The 17,809-nt window shown below is 40.2% G+C and overlaps 1 protein-coding gene and 1 pseudogene across 1 annotated transcript in view; one reads left to right on the top strand and one right to left on the bottom strand.

Annotated features, from left to right (window-relative positions):
• The window catches only part of Cenpp (centromere protein P), a 181,763-nt gene that overhangs the window by 89,142 nt on the left and 74,812 nt on the right, over nucleotides 1-17,809 (top strand). The gene's annotated exons all lie outside the window — the stretch shown is intronic.
• LOC116883905 lies at nucleotides 12,952-15,839 on the bottom strand (annotated as a pseudogene).

Raw genomic sequence — 17,809 nt, 5'->3', positions numbered from 1 at the left:
ATCTGATGTCTGATATTCCCACAGATATATTTACATATCATCATTTGGAGTTATTCTTATTGTTATTTTATGGTTTGAAACAGGGTCTCCCTGAAAGCCCAGGTTAGCCTCATGCTTCTTGTCAGTTGATCTTCCTGCCTCAGTCTCAAATATTGAGATCATAGACATCTACCACAACCTATGAAATATATACATTCTTAGACATTTTCAAAAATATAGTAAAGTCATCAAAAATAGATATGTCAGTGATGTCCATTAGTAAAACCAAGCCTCAACATTAATATATATATATATGCACACTGTCAAGATTAGAGGGCTTTACAGAAAGTCTCTGAGCTTCAGTCATTTTACAGTCTGCTGGGTCTACATTGTGTGTCAGTCATGACTCAGTAAGAGAATTCTAGTTAGTCATGTCTGGCCCAGTTCCAGAATACCTGTTCCTTGAGTCAACTGTTTACTGGGTCCCAGAACCCAGAAGTTAACTTTAACATTTACATGGGTTTGTCTTTTCCTGAATTTAAAGACCAGGAATACAGCTGGGCTGATGATGTAGTCAGGAAAGTCTTTGTTGTTCAGGCATGAAGACCTGCATGCACACATGCATAAGTATGCAAAGTGACTGACTGACAAGATTTATGGAATCCACTGTGGGGGCATTGTGCTGGTAATAAGGGCCCAGTGGCGTCTATTAGACAAGGTCACCTGTTTCTGTAACTGTCAGCCTGTTTGCTACTGTGGGATCTCCCTTCTTGGATACCTAGAAGCCGTTACATAGGGTTGTAGTGGCTGTCGTTTTCAGAGTCATTTTGTTCTTACCCCTGCTTCTCATCTACTTCCCTACCTGGCACCTATTATGGTATTTGGTTTGGATTTCTGAGACGTGGTTTCACTGAGTAGCTTTGACTGGCCTAAAACTTGAAATATAGACCAGGCTATCCTTGAATTCATGGACATTCCTCCTGCCTCTGAAACTAGAATTCTGTGTTTACAGCTAAGAGTCACCACAACTGATCTTTTTACCTCACACCTTTTTGTTTTCCTGGTTTATTACTTACTTACTGTTAATATCAACTTAGCCTTAGTCTTCAAAATGTTTTCTCTAGAAATTCAGCTTTAGGCCCTTAGCTGACTCTTAAGTTGTCACTGATTCTCACTTTTTCTGTTTGTTTGTTTGTTTGTTTGTTTTGAGACATGGTCTCATATACCCTCAGAATGACCTTGGATTCTCTATGTAACTGAGGATGACCTTGAAGAGCTAGTGTGCCTGTCCCCACCTCCCAAGTGCTAAGATGAACCTCTGTGCTGTGCGGGGTCTTCATGAGTACTAAGCAAGCCTTTTGCCAGCAGACGCTCATCGCAGCTCCTTGAGTTTCCCTTCTGCACTCTACACTGCAGCTCTGTCTTTCAGCTGGAAGCTTACACTTAGTCTCATTTGAAGTCCTGCCTGCCTTTGGCTGAGCCTAGTTTGAAGTTGCCTTAGTTATTCAGTGAGCATTTCTTTTGTTTTTGTTTGTTTTGTTGTTGGAGGCTTGTTTTGTTTGTGTGGTTGTATTTGTTTGTTTTGGTGGAGTTCTTTTTTTAAATATTTATTTATTTATTATATATGAGTACACTGTCGCTGTCTTCAGACACACCAGAAGAGGGCATCAGATCTCATTACAGATGGTTGTGAGCCACCATGTGGTTGCTGGGATTTGAACTCAGGACCTCTGGAAGAGCAGTCAGTGCTCTTAACCGCTGAGCCATCTTTCCAGCCCTTGGTGGAGTTCTTTATGTCTGTTGTTTTTTGAGTATTATGTAGTCCTGGCTGCCCTGGAATTTGCTATATAGACCAAGGTGACTTTGAACTCAGAGATAGTCCTGCATCTGCCTCCTAGATGCTAGGATTAAAGATGTATGTCACTCCATCCAGTCAGTGGGTTGTTGTTTGGGTGGTGTTGTATTATGTTGTTGTTGGCCAGGTGTAAGCCCATCCCACCTCCACCATGTCTGTCTGTTCGTCCTGTGCCCCTGAATCCCAAAGATTCTCTGTTTAACAGAGCCCTGGATGTCCTGGACTCACTTATGTAGACCAGGCTTGCTTCAAACTCTCAGTTCACCTGCCTCTGCCTCCCAAGTGTTAGGATTAAAGGCACACACCACAATGTTAGGCAATGTTTTAAGTTCTTAGCCCCATTTCCTAGATTATAAGAAATGAAAATTGGGGGTTATTAAGTTGGCTGATTATTTGTTTAAGTCTTTTTTAAGGTAAAAACTGAATTTCATGGGTTTTTGCTTCTAGCATAAGAACAAAAACTGTTTTAACACCAAGGTATTTGAAATATAGAACTAAGAAAACTGTGGAAAATTTTGAAGTATATATAACAAGAGAAATATGTTAGAGTTCCATAGCGAATGCCAAGAACACATCTTGATTTTCCATGTGGCCTGGCAGCAGAGTTGAGGGCTGGACTCGTTTGTGTGTGTTCCCCATGCTGGTGACAGAGAGGTTCCTTTAACCCACTTGCCTGAGCAAGCTCAAGAGTAATTCCCCCAGGCTGAATGGGGGTTCAAGCTGAGGAACAGGATGGGGAGGAGAAGTCTTATTTGGAGGAAAGAGAGTAAGAAGCAGGCAGCACAAACAGGAAGTAGAACAATGATGGGCTTGCCTCTCTTCCACATTCTACCTCAGGTTCACTAAGCATCAGCCACAGTCCCTCCCTTTCTGACTGCTTTCTTACAATGGTATTTCATGACTGCTCCTTTACCTTATTCAGAACTGTAGTGGATGGAAGTATGAACCGAGACTCCTGCCTGCTAGTTTCAGCATTAGCTGTCACAGTAAAGGAAAGAGCCTTGGTGATGAGTTGTGGCAACCAGCTCCTAAACAGCAGTTTAACGTTTTTCTGGTGAGGGGTACAGTTCTGTATATTCACAGCCCATTATCTCAGTGACGCTACCTCTTAGTGGAGGTTCCGAAGCAGCCTGGACCATGCTATGTCAATAATGCCAATGAGCGTACTCTAGAGAGCACACCACCTTTAGATCTTCGGCCACCTATGGCTTTCCTAATGAAAGTCCTTATATTGAAAATAGAGATGCCTCTTAATAGTTCTCTATGCAAGTTCTAGCCTCTGTTTCACCATTTTAAAAAATATTTATCTTTCTGTGTTCTCTGTTGCTTGTAAAGAAAACAGAGCTAGTCTTGGTACACCGAGGGATTGTCCTTTGATGTTGCTAGGTCCCTGCTATAGATTTGAGAAGTATGTGAGAAGATTCTAAATCTCTGTTGGTCAAGCTCTACAGCTGTTATTTGCAGTGCATAAAAGGGAGCACTGTACAAAATATGTAAAACAGTATTATTTCTTATTTAAAGTGGTTGTTTTAAGCTTTTAAAAACAGTTCAAAGTCAAGCTTATTGGTTTTGGCAGCATTCAGATTGGGCTATTTTTTAAAACTTTAAAAAATATTTATATCTCATTCTCAATATTTTCCTGATTTAGACCTATTTTGCCAGTGTTTGTACTCATGGAAAAGTTTTGAGTTTGTGTCTTGAGTTGTAGTCTTAATAAGAATACTCTTGGGAACGCTAGCCCAGTGTTCCTACTGTTACTAATAAATCAGAACCATTTAGAACTGAGAGACAGCTCTAAACATCATTCCCAGGAACTCTGTAGAGGAGGAAGTTTAGGCTTTGGGCTTCCAGAACTCCCTGGAGGCAGCAGAGCTGAGGCAACTTCCTCTCTCCTCTCTGCTAAAGCTTCCAACCATGTTCTGAGTAGATTTTCCTTTCACAAGGTCACCTCTCGACAGTGAAGCAACTTTCCCCTGGAAAAGTCTTAGGTGAGGTGTGAACAGCCCCTCGGACTTCATAATAATACTAGAAATGTAGCAGAGAAGTACAGAGGCTTCCTTTTTACCACTTAACTGTCTGCAACCATGAAATGGAAATCTTGTCTAAGTGAGATGCTGTTTTCTTTCAGAACCTTATTAGGTAAATAAGTCACTGTAATTTTAAATCCCGTGTTTAAAGGTCCACTTGACAACTTGACTATTTCAGTTCATAGATATGTTACAAGCTCCAGATATAAATGTGACATAGTATGTCCCATGTCTCTTACAGAGAGAATATAGACTACATGCAGGTGTGATCAAGGCACAGCCTTGTCCTCCATAATGTAAATGTCCAAGCATGCATTGGGAAACTTAGTCACCCCACTATTTGTTCATAGACACAATACTTTTTAAAACAACACTTTTAATTAATTTTAACTTGGAAATGCACATTCTAATTAAGGACGTGGCTGTTTCTCTTTCTTTAGGTATCAGTTTTTCTCTTTATCAGCTATATTCAACAACCTAACTACTGTTTTAAAAACAAAACCTTCCTGCCTCTCCACTTTTCTGAGATTTCCTGCAGTTCGTGTAAAGTGAGTCTGCTTTGTGTCAAGCCTTGGGTCAGGTATCAGGACACTCATTTTCAGTGTAGTGGTTAGTTGTAACAGAAGAGTGCATCGCATCCATTCTTTCCACTACTGCACTACAGTGCTTCCTGCCAAAACCAAACGAGAAACAGCAGCTGGGGTTCGTCCACATGAGCTGGGGCTTGTGTTCATCTGCTCCCTCGTTCTTCTCCTCTCCTTCCTCTTCTTCCTTCTCCCCCCAACCCCCAACACAATGATTCTTGGTTAGATTACAAGAAAAATAAAATAATAAAACACGCTACTTTTAGAGCAGTTGATAAGATACACAGAAACCCCTCAGGTTCTCTGTGACTCTGTGACTCAGTCCTTACAACATGTGGCCACTGTTTTCATGGCTGCCACTCCTCTGAACACATTAGCCTGAAAGAATACTGCATTCTATTTAGATTATTGGGAGGAAAGTAGTGAAAGCATTCTTTAATTTTAAAAATCTAAGATATAATAAAAAGTGTACATTGTGAAAGGACAAGGAAATCTTTGTGCTTGCCTAAGTATGAGGTTTATGAAAAGGAGTTTCTCACTTTTCATATGGAATATAAACTTGGTTAAACTATTGCTGATGGGTATTCTTTCTTGAGATTATGTTGATTTCTGTTATAATTGCCCAGTACTATTTCATTGTACAATAAGACATTTATCAAGAAAAAATAAAGGTTTTCAATGATATAAAAAAAATAACATTTGAATAATTTACCCATTTAAAGAAACAGTATCATAGATTTACATAGTTAGAAACTTTCATTTAAAATATCTAACACGTTCAAACTTCATTAACATTATTAAAGTAATATTGTTTTCCTAAAAGATTATATAAGTTGTATATCTACTTTTTTAAAATAAGTTATGTTAACATGATAAAGCATTAGTGAAAGTTTTTCACTTTGTTTTTAAAAATACATAATTGTTAAAATAATTTATTACAAGACATAAAACTAAAGTAATTTTAGTTACAAAATTCACAGGTTCTTTTTTATACTGCTTATTCTAAGGAACTACACACTTATGTTTAAATTTTACCATATAATTCACAAATGCTTATTAATAGTATTAGTGCTTTCTTAGTATTAACAATAAAATAATTGTATACTGGTACATGTAATACAGATATGAAAACATACCTTGTCAGAAGAGAGGTTTTCTTCAAAGTAGAATTTATCCACCCTGTGCTACTTAACTGCAATGTAAGTATCCTCAAGACTCTTGAGAAAAGATAAAGAAGTGTTACATTTAAAGAAAAGGGGGAAGAAAAAAAAAGAGCAAAAATCCAGCCCTCCTACCAGGCTCTGTGTGGCTGCGCCTGGGTGATACTGGAATAAACTGCTTCCACAGATTAGTCCATGTTAGTACTGAAGAGCGAGATTAAAACTTGTTACTGCTCATATGTTTTCCATCACTGTTTGTATCGTAGCCAAAACTTCTAGCTAACTCTAGACGTCTACTGGAAGATTTGGAAGTTTAAAAAAACAGAGTTTAATAATTCATGGCAACTAGCCATTGAAACTGTAGTCACTGTAGAAATACATGATTTGAGAATACTTTATGAAATCCTAACATGAATGAATATCTATAAATTAGTTTCAAAAACCACTGTTTATAGGCTAATAAAACATTTATCAATCTTAGTAAAGAACACCCATATTATGTAAGTGTTTACCCAAAGTCTACATGTACCTAAATAGCCATGACTTTGTTTTCTCATAATGAGTGAAACTATTATGTTAAGCAGATGTCTCAAGACTTTCTTGTAAGCTTTTAACCCTGCGATTGGCATCTTTGGGAACTGCAAGCCTGGGCCTGCGTCTGTTGTGGTATAGATAGCTGGGCAGGGTCAGGTGACTCCTACACCTTGCCTTTGCAAGAGTCTGAGTGGTGTTCTCACTGGCGTTCAAGAGATGCCATTCTCTGAGAAGAAAAGAATTCCCCCCATTTCCACTCCCAAGAGGTTAGCCAGCCTCAAATCCTTGAAGCACACAATCCTTTAAGAAAGCGTTTTTATTGACCCTAAGGGGAAATGCTCAGTTGGTACAGGCGGGCCTGGTAAGTCACCTGATGATTTGTGCAGATTTGTGAACAGCCCCTAGCAAAAGTCCAGTTTGTTCTGTTAAAGCATATCATCTGCTGTTCCTATTCTTCAGAGAAATGGCACAGAATCAAGCCACTTACAACCATAGAAAATTTGTGTCTCACATGTGTCAGGAAGCTTAATTGGGGGTTCATCCTTTCCTCCCTCATGTAAAAGACTCATCTTTTACCCTCAAGTCTGACGGCACAGGCAGCTCAGCACGCCTAGATACCCCACTGTTTGCATCTCAAGTGTGCTGCAGCATCTCAGCAACATCTTATTTGGAGTAGATGCTCATAGTCTGTTACTCACTTGTACTTTAGTTGTAAATGTATCTGTTAACTTGATGGGTTGGCAACAGGATGAAAGTATGAACTGTACTTTATTAATCCTTGTGCCCAGAGCAGCCGGCCTCTGCCTGAATTCTGTCAGTGTGTAGACATGAAAAGGAAGATCAGAAGTGAAATTGTTTGTCCTACACAATGACTTGTTTTGTATTTTAATATTTTATTAAAACATATTAAAAGACCATAATGGTACAGCTCAATGAATCCTAATTCTTGATCAAGAAATCTGAATCCCCTTTCCTCTTCCCCTACAAAGATAATTTCAGCATCATAGCTTATTTTTGAATTTCGTTCACATGCCGTCACATAACACATTCTTCACGTGTCTATCTTTTTTTCCCAACAATATGGTTTTGAAATCACCTGTGTCTACATTCTTCATGTGTCTGTCTTTTTTCATTCAGGGTTCTAATTTTGAAAGTCACCAGTGTCATTGTGGTTAGCAATAGATCATCTCACTATTGAAAACATTGTAGGAATGTGCCACCCATTATCAACATGTTCAACAGAATTAATTACCTTTTGAAGGATTGTTATGAATATTTTTAAATTTTATTATTTGAGAATTATATGTGTGCATTTTGATTAGGTGGGAATTACTCTGTCTTAACTTTCCCAAGGTACAACAAGGTAGAACTGAGGAGCTCCCCTTCCCCAAGTCATCACAGAAAGCTGTGTATTTCCTCCTACATTGAGAGAAAAATCACCTTTGAATTTGACCCTTAGGACTATGGAGAACCTAATTCTTCTGCTTTTCTACAATTTCGTTTCTTTTTCCCCACATTTCTGTTGTGTTTTGAAGAACTAGTTAGCATCTTTAGAAGTTGTGGTTATATTATGTTACAAATTAGATAAATTACTAAACTTAAAAGTAATACTCTTTTTATTTTGTTAACAGAAATTGTGACTGCTCTAAAAATATAAAAATGCAAATTTATTTTTTATTTTGCCCTATATACTATGAAAATAAAAATAGATTACTAATACTGTGCTCACATATGATTTCTTTCTAAGATGATGCCCATGATGTAGACATGGACAGCAAAGATCAAAGTCTATAATACAAATTAAGATAAGGGCAGGCCTGAGAAACTCTGACTGGTAAGGTAAGTACTATAAGAACTGTGGCATCATAGGCACATCGTGGGCAACAGTTGCCCACACACAGCGCTTTGTGTTTTGTTGTCTAGCACTCTCTCACCTTCTTAGTGAATCAGGAAAGGCTGTAGTACCATGGATGAAGATGAGGTGAGATGACAGGTTCAGGGACCTCCCAGTTTGGTGAAGGCTGCTAGGATGCAAACCCTAGATCTTAATAATGTCCAAGATGCTGGACATAATGGCACAGGTATCTAATCCTAGCACTCAGGAGGCAGAGGCAAGTGGATCTCTGAGTTAGAGGACAGGTAGAGCTACATAGAGAAACCCTGTCTGGAAAAACCAAAAAGAATGTCCAAGAGCACTAAATCACAGAATACATACATGTATGTATACCACAGGTATTTTTTGGTTCCCTTGAGACAGGATCTCTCTAAGTGGTTCAGATTGGCCTAGAACCTGTGGTTCTCCTTTCTCAACCTCTAAAGTGTCCAAATTATAGACTGGGCTTATATACCTTGTTTAGATGATAGCCTAGGGTTTGACATTTAGTGGATACCTACAGAACCTTTTGTGAAGGTTCAGATTGTATGTGTTGTTTACATATTTATGTTTCTTATGGGGGACTAAGCACATTGATCAGGAATTTGTAACTATAGAACATGAACTAGAAGCAGCATTGTCTGCAGCTAGATTTAGAGCAAATGAAATCCTTCAGCTAAGTCCAAATTTTTAGCATATCTTGAAAAACCAACCTGAAGTCCTGATTGTCAGAATTTGCTGACATTTATAGCAGGTAGCTCCACCCTCCTCTGCTGCCCTGACCTTTAATGAGTTCAGTGCAGTGACAATTGATGGGCAGAGCTCAGCTCACTCTTGTTCCCTTGCCTGAGGTTGCAAGTTATGAAAGAATTATTGCTGTCATTTGTCATTTAACATGAGTCTAGCTGAATTAATGAATAATAAAAAGTTTATACAGTACAATTCAGCTTAATACAGTGTATGGATGTGAAATACTATTAAATGTCTCTGCTGGTTTGAATGAGAAGTATTTTCTTTAGGCTCTGATATTAAAAATATGATTCACTTGGCACTTTTTGGAGAGGTTGTGGATCTCTTGGTAGGCAGAGCCTTGCTGGAGGAAATAGACCTCTTGGGGCAGGCTTTGAGTGTTTTTTTTGTTTTTTTTTTTTAAGCTGGCTGACTAAATTTTTATTTTCATGATCCAACCACTAAGTTGTGGCAAGTAGTTTGTCTACAAAAATCATTTGATTTTCTTGAAGAAATCAAACCGAGGGTCCTCTGGTCAGGTTGATCTCTTCCTCGGAGACTAAATAATCCACCGGTCCATTCATATCTGACTGCTCTCCGGGCGGAAACCCAGGGTCAGCGGGTGCCCGGTGCAGGTGAAGGTGAATCAAGCTCCTTGCCGCCTCCCCAGCATAGCTTTTACAGTTTAAAGCTTCATCCCATGTCATGTTTGCTCTCCGATTCTGCTTGTAGTTGAGTGTGATCTCTCGGCATCTTCTCCATTTCCATTTCCACTTCCTTCCCGGGCTGCTGCCCGGACTCCCAGCCAGGGTGGACTTCTATTCCTCTGGAACCAGAAGCCAAGGTAAATCTTCCTTCTTTAAGTTGCCTGGTTCTTGGTGTTTTATCACAACAACAACAACAACAAAAAAGAAAATGCTGCAGTCTACAAATGTGTTTTTGCTACATAAATCTCCTAGCACATTTCTTTGACAGGACCTGAGAGCAGTAAGCTCAAGGGAGAGCAGTAAGCTCAAGGGAGAGCAGTAAGCTCAAGGGAGAGCAGTAAGCTCAAGGGAGAGCAGTAAGCTCAAGGGAGAGCAGTAAGCTTCCAGTTCTGTGTTTCCAAATGCCATTTCCCACTGGAAGGAATACCATGCCTTGGTAAAAGGCCCATGAGCTACATGTAGGTCCTGAACCTCATGTACTGCAATGTAGGACCCAATGGGACAACTGCAATTTGAATATTGAATAGCTTGATAATATTGAATCAATGTTCAATTACTTTTTGGAATTAATTATGTAAAAATAAAAATTGAACCAGTTGTTGGGAAATCTTCTTACGTGATTCATACTGAAGTATTGGAGATGAATGTTAGAATATATTCAAAAGACTCAGTTTCATCCATGAGTACTAGATGATGAATAGATAGAGATTTAGACATGATGGGTGGGTGAGTGGAATGGGTGAGTGGGATGGATGGATGGATGGATGGATGGATGGATGGATGGATGGATGGATGGATGGGTGGGTGGGTGGATGGATGTTCACAGGAATGGAAACAGAGATCATCAAATGAATTTGCCAAGTACTGTTTGGTGTGTGGAAGTGGAGCGCACATAACTGCGTACTGTGCAGAGGTGCTTTTGTCGTGGTCCCTACAGGACGCTGTAACAGACTCCAGTTAGAGTGCACTTGCTCTCTGGGGGCTAGGATGCTAGTTGGGTTAGGCTCCCACAGCTCACATGCAGACTCCGTACTTCTGAATGTTAGTTCCAGTTTATACAAAACCGTGAACCTCCAGCTGATTCCAGCTTCCAGAGAGACTTGCTTAGATCCACTGATGACTTGATGTAAGTTTATTTGACCACAGAGATTGTTACTTAGAAACAAATCAGAACATTTTAATAACATGATGTATTCCTTCTCTCTTCCAAACTAATACTCATTTAGTATAATCACATGTTATTTTTAAGACAGTTCTGCTTTCCCTGGTGTAGGGTTCACATTCTTCACATTTTATGCAAAGGAAAAAATAACCTAGTATGTAAGTTTATACTCTATTCATTTATATGTCTAAAAGGAAGCAAAACTTGAGAATAAGTGTAGTCATATTATTTTTTAGTCTTTGTAATCATGAAGATATACTTAACAAGTTAAAACATTTGTTCCTTTACAAATGACAGCACATGATAGCCAGAATTCCAGCAGGGATCTCAGTTTCAGAAGTTCTTCTTCAGTAAGCAAGAGCATGTGAGTAATCTGCCAAGGACTCTGCACATAGACTCAAACATGCATTCCACAAACTATAATATGTAATAGACTGTTTTATATGAAAATGTTTTAGAGTACAGGAGATAAATATTAACTTTCAGTATTGTATTTGTGAAATTTTCATTAGGTCTTTGAAATTTTCAAACACTTGATCTTGATCATATTCGTCCCTGTCTGGTTCAGTTGGGTTAGGTTCAGTTGGTTCTAATAGTCATAGGTCCATAGATGAAATGAGAAAGGACAAACTTGCCGTGGAATGTAGAAAGGCCTGAGCTCTCTATGCAGAGTAGTAGGGGTACAGATATTATTTCTAAGGGAGGAGTCTATCTACTATGCAGGATTAATGATCAAATACTATTTCTACTTTGGTTGGCTGTTATGAGTAATATACAGGGTTTTGGTTTGGTTTTGCTTTTTGTTTTTGGATATTATAAGAATCCAAAGTGACGAGCTGGAGAGATGGCTCAGTGGTTAAGAGCACTGGCTGCTCTTCCAGAGGTCCTGAGTTCAATTCCCAGCAACCACATGGCTCACAACCATCTGTAATGGGATCTGATGCCCTCTTCTGGTGTGTCTGAAGACAGCCACACTGTACTCATATGCATAAAATAAATAAAATCTTTAAAAAAAAAGAATCCAAAGTGACTCATGCGTACAGGTCAAATTTAATTTTCTTTCTTATCAATTTTGTTTGTTTGCTCATAGCCCGGACTAATGCATAATTTACTCTGTGTGTAGCCTAGACTGGCCTACAACTTGAATAACTGCCACGCCTTACTCTTCTGAGTACAGTGATCACTGGCATATGTCACCCAAACCTGGTGAATTTTTGTGGTTGTTTTTTTTTTTTGAGGAAGTATTTACTTGTTTGTTTATTTATTGTATATCTGTCTTTAGTCTATGTGTGTGCCTGAGGCAGCCAGCAGAGGGTATCAGATTCTTTGGAGGTGGAGTTACAGTATTTTGCAAAGTGCCCAGCGAGTATGCTGGGAACTGAACGTGAGTCCTCTGGCAAAGTAGCAAGTGCTTTGAACCACTGAGGGAGGCATTTCTCCAGCCTTGGTCTGTTTGCTTGTTTGCTTGCTTGTTTTTAAGAAAACTTTAGATTTTTTTTTTATGTGCACGAGTGTTTTGCCTGCATGTATGTGTATAAGTGCACAGCATGCAGAGATCAGAAGAGTGTTGTGTTTCCTAGAACTAGAGTTACAGATGGTTATAAGCCACCATGTGGGTGCTGGGAACTAAGCCAGAATCCTTTGCAAGAGCAACAAATGGTCTTAACCTCTGAGCCGTCTGTCTGTCTGTCTGTCTGTTTCAAATCTAGGATGTACTTTAGACTGTGAATTTCAACATTTACATTTAATGTGCTCTTTTAGTCTGGAGTACAGTTCAGAGCTGTTCACTGTTCTTAGTAATGAACGCGTACATGCCATGGCACTGAGAAAAGGTGGCTTGAGCTTTGTTGTTGATTCTCTACCTGCTTCTCAAGAGAGCCATGTTTGCTGAGCTGCTGGCAGGCTAGACTCCCTATACAAGCCTTGTATATGATATGAGAGATATGATATATGATATTCCTTGTCTATGTATATGAGAGAATTTACTCTCTAGCCCAGTAAACACACTGTGCTGAGTACCGCCCTAGTGCCCTGGCCTGCACTTTTCCCCACTGCTAATTACTATCCCCCGTACAAAGGCCGGCAACCGAGCAGTTCATTTAATGCCTGCGTCCCTGTGTGCTGAAGTCTCTGATGAAGAATTTGACGCACTCTGACAAACCTGCCCTAGGTTCAGCACTGCCTTTTGACATCACATCATTTAATTGTCCATGCACTGTAAGACACAGTTGTTTCCCCAGTTTTGTGATAAGGACAGTGGAAGACAAATCTAAGTTTTAGGCCAGATCTGTCTAGTGCTGATTTCAGTTCCAAGTTATCATGTACATTTTTGTTTGTTTGCTTTTTTTTTAACCTTATGAAGCAGTTTAATTAGGTTGTTAACAATTAGAACACCAGTTTGTGAGGGTACATGCCGTTCGTCAGGGAGAACTGAGACCACATGTAGCCCTGGAGCTGGGGGACAGCTTTGATCTTTGGCAAAATCTGCGAGTCTACAGCTTTCTGATCAGCCTTTCGCTGCTCTGTAATTTCGTGTTTCTCCTTCTCTGTGTCAAGATCTCACCCTCCTGATGCCTGGGCTTGCCGTGGCTGCTTCTTGAAGTAAGCATCAGTCAGGTGTTTGGGAATTTAACCTTGCTGATATCAACTTTTTGTAGAGGCGGCAATGACAAACTTCTGGTGTGTCCTGCACAGAGGAACTCTGTTGAGGGCAAGAGGTCCAGTCACAAGTAGCAAGCCACTGCCCAGCTGCTTGAGGAAAACCACTCTCTTGCCCCTGTGGCGCCCAGTGAGGATGATCAGGACAGTCCCGGGAGTGATGCTGGAGCGCAGCCTCCTCACGTGCTGGCTGAAGGGCTTCTTGCCGTGGCTCAGCAGCTTCGAGGCACGCCTTCAGTAGGTAATACCTGGCACTTTTCAAGCTTCACCACCCGGTGCCACCGTTCTTGTCCCCACCAACTGTTTTTGTGACGGTAGCAAGGACCTTTTCTTTCTTCTTCTTCTCAACCTTTGTCTTGGCAGCAGAGTATTTCCTTTTGTACAAGGCCTTTCTGGAATACATAGCAGATCGGGAGTACCTGCCGATTCCTCTCACCAGGACCAGGAAAGAGGACTAAGACCGCATTTTTGTTTTTTAAGTACTGGAGATAAATCTCAATGTCTCACTGATCTATACCTTAGGAGCATCTAATGATTGTCTGGTATTAGATTAGAGATGACATTTCTTGTAGTGAGTTCTTTTGGTATTTTTTAAAATGTTTAGAATCAATCAGTGATCTGAACTGATATACAACCATAAACAAAGAATTAGTTCAGTCATCTCAGTCTATAAATTCTTCTCTGAGGGAAATTTTATTCTTCCCCTAAAGAAGAAGAAAGGATAGAACTGATACCATATAGGGCTTTATTTATACCACCCTTTGAGGTTTCCCTTAAACTGCAGAATTTGAGTATTTCATTAAATCGTCAGCTTGGGAACATAGTAATTCATCGTATGTTTAAATGATGGCTTTGGAAGGCCCATGATGCAGAACAACCATATTGAATGCTAAGTATTTCCAGTTGTCAAAACATGATTTAATTGTCTAGAGAATACAATCTGGGCTGGAAAACTACCTCAGCAGTTAAGTTGAATGCTGTTCAGAGGACACAAGTTAAGTTCCCAGCACCCACATCAAGCACCTCACAATAACCTGTAACTCCATTTCTGGAAGATTTTGATGTCTGCACAAATGTGCACACATGCGCACATTCGCACACATCCAAGTTAGGAAAGATTAATGAGAAAAATTATTTCTGATTGACTTTATGACTCTGTGAAATTTTTTCTACTTAATTTCTTATATTTCTTTTGTAAATGCTTAATTTTTCTTCAGATTCTTTTTTGTTTTTGTTGTTGTTGTTTGGTTAGGGTTTTTTTTTTTTTAATTCTTTATTTTCTCCTGAATTTTATAGTCCTTCTGGAAAAGCACAATATACCTCTCAACCTAGCTCTCATGCAGCCCCCATGTACAAAACATCACACCTCATTAGAAATACCAGGTAGTCAGTTAGATATAATTAATAAACCCATATCTGACCTAAGTACTGGAGGGAGCTTCCCTAAGAGTTGGGGTTTAGGTACCATTCTCCCTAGCTTTGGAAAGACAGAGACTTAAGTCATAGAGACAGATGGTGAACTCGGCTTCTTTTCTGTGCCTTGAGATGAGGGTACGCTGACTCTGAAAGCATGTGTCCTCACCCGTACATTCACCCTCCCGCCCTGTGACTTCCTGACTTCATACTCCTCCCATCTCTTGCTGTACTACAAGCCAGGTTCAGCCTATTCTCTCACAGATGGCCACTGCTCACTTCCTTATCAGTGACCTAGATTCCCCCATGATCCTTGTGTGATCTGATCCACTGATCTATTCAAACATAATATTTTAGGTCCTTCTCTGGTTTCTGATATATTTGTTTCTGTAAAACACCAGGCTCTATGTTTTCCACTAGATGGGATCTTAGTGTTTTTAAAGTAGTCATGTATAATAAGCCAAATCTCAAAATTAAAAATACAGATAGCATTCCTTACACACATGTGCAAAGTCAAGATACAACATTAGTGTTTTCTCAACCATGGTTATTCTAAGACCTTCTTAGTGCACATATGTGCTAGTGATTACAGCAAATTTATGAGACCAGACTGAACATCTGTTTCTTATCAAGAGGAATGTTTGCTGCAAGGACATTTATCACTTTCTATGAAATTGAAACTTCCATTCTGAACATGATGAAATTTCAAGACTGAACAAGTTCCATGCTGGAAATGTTCACAAAAGTATAAAAGAAGTTGAAATGAGTCTTCAAAATTCAGGGCAAAGTTCCACCTGTCATTCTGACTTTTAGCTTTATAAGAGATTCGGCACCTTCGCACAGTTAGGGAAGTGTGCAGAGCAGGCCACCGTGCATCTGTATCTGCTGCTGCATACACCATCCTTCCATGCAGGCTGCTGACCATGGCTGCATATTCCCTGAGCTCCTCAGACCCTGACAGGGGAAGCCTAGACTGGTATGCTCTTCTCATCATCCTCTTTAACTGATTGACAGCTTCTTCCTGGTCCTTGATTTTCTACTTACACTCCTGCTAGAAAGGAGACAACTGCTCACCATAATGCAACTGAAGTAGGTCACAGGAAGATTAACAGTGATGCATACCTGTGATCCTAACACTGGGGAAGCAGAAAGGACCATAGTGAGTTCCAAGGCAGCCTAAACTACAAAGTGAGACGCCATTTGAAAATAAAATGTGTGAATTTGAAGTGAATTGTTTAATAGCCTGTCACTGTTGTATTCGATAATAATTCCATTGGCTCATCTCACTGAGCCTGAGTTCCCTTTGACCTGAGCACAAGCAATCCTCACCTCTAGTTCCTGATTTTAAATACAGTATGACCAGCTGTTTCAGTCTCCTGCTCCTTTGACTTCCCTGCCCCATGATGGACTGTACCCCTAAACTCTATAACAAAATAAACCCTTTCCTCCTTGATTTAGCCTTTTTTTAATTGCATTTTTATTTACATTTTAAATGTTACCCCATTACTTGGTTTCCCCCTCCAGAAACCTGCTATCCTCCCCCTAGCCCTGCTTTTATGAGGGTGCCCCTTCACCTACCCACCCACTCCCTCCCACCTCCCTGCTCTCACATTCCCATCCAGCCTTGACAGGGCCAATGGCCTTTCCTCTCATTGATACCCGACAAGGCCCATCCTCTGCTACATATGTGGATGGAGCCATAGGTCCTTTCCTGGGTACTCTTGGGATGGCGCTCTGGTTAGTCTGGTTAGTTGATAATTGTGTTCTTCTTATGGGGTTGCAAACCCCTTCAGCTACTCCAGTCCTCTCTATAACTCCTCCACTGGGGACCCTGTTCTCAGTTCAATGGTTGGCTGCAAACATTAGCCTCTGTATCTGTAAGACTCTGGCAGAGCCTCTCAGCAGACCGCTATATCAGGTTCCATACTTTGTCTCCATATTTCCTCCCCCTTCTAAGAAGTATTTTTGTTCCCCCTTCTAAGACGGTCTGAAGCATCCATACTTTGGTCTTCCTTCTTTTTCGCTTCATGTGGTCTGTGAATTGTATCTTAACCATTCCTAGCTTTTGGGCTAATATCCGCTTATCAGTGAGTGCATACCATTTGTGTTCTTTTGTGACTGGGTTACCTCACTCAGGATGATATTTTCAAGTTCCATCCATTTGCCTAAGAATTTCATGAAGTCATTGGGTTTTTTTTTTCTTTTTTTCTTTTTTAATTTTTCTCCATCTTTATTAACTTGGGTGTTTCTTATTTAAATTTCAAATGTTATTCCTTTCCCAGTTTCGAGCCAACATCCCCTAACCCCCCTCCCCCTTCCCTTCTATATGTGTGTTCCCCTCCCCATTCTCCCACAATTACCGCTCTCCCCGCAACAATCCCATTCCCTGGGGGTTCAGTCTTGGCAGGACCAAGGGCTTCCCCTTCCACTGGTGCCTCTACTAGGCTATTCATTGCTACTTATGAATTTGGAGCCCAGGGTCAGTCCATGTATAGTCTTTGGGTAGTGGCTTAGTCCCTGGAAGCTCTGGTTGGTTGGCATTGTTGTTCATTTGGGGTCTCAAGCCCCTTCAGCTCTTTCAGTCCTTTCTCTGATTCCATCAACGGGGGGTCCCGTTCTCAGTTCAGTGGTTTGCTGCTGGCATTTGCTTATGTATTTGCTATATTCTGGCTGTGTCTCTCAGGAGAGATATACATCTGGTTCCTGTCAGCCTACACTTCTTTGCTTCATCCATCTTATCTAGTTTGGTGGCGGTATATGTATGGACCACATGTGGGGCAGGCTCCAAATGGGCGTTCCTTCAGTCTCTATTATAAACTTTGCCTCCCTATCCCCTCCTTAAGGGTATTCTTGTTCCCCTTTTAAAGAAGGAGTGAAGCATTCACATTTTGGTCATCCGTCTTGAGTTTCATGTGGTCTGTACATCTGGGGTGATTCGAGCATTTGGGCTAATAGCCACTTATCAATGAGTGTATACCATGTGTGTTTTTCTGTGATAGGGTTACCTCACTCAGGATATTTTCTAGTTCCATCCACTTGCCTATGAATTTCATGAAGTCATTGTTTTTGATAGCTGACTAGTACTCCATTGTGTAGATGTACCACATTTTCTGTATCCATTCCTCTGT

Source organism: Rattus rattus, chromosome 14 (assembly GCF_011064425.1).
Source record: "Rattus rattus isolate New Zealand chromosome 14, Rrattus_CSIRO_v1, whole genome shotgun sequence".
Lineage (NCBI taxonomy): Eukaryota > Metazoa > Chordata > Mammalia > Rodentia > Muridae > Rattus > Rattus rattus.
The sequence above is the reverse complement of the archived record's forward strand: the minus strand, read 5'-3'. Positions and strand labels throughout refer to the sequence as shown.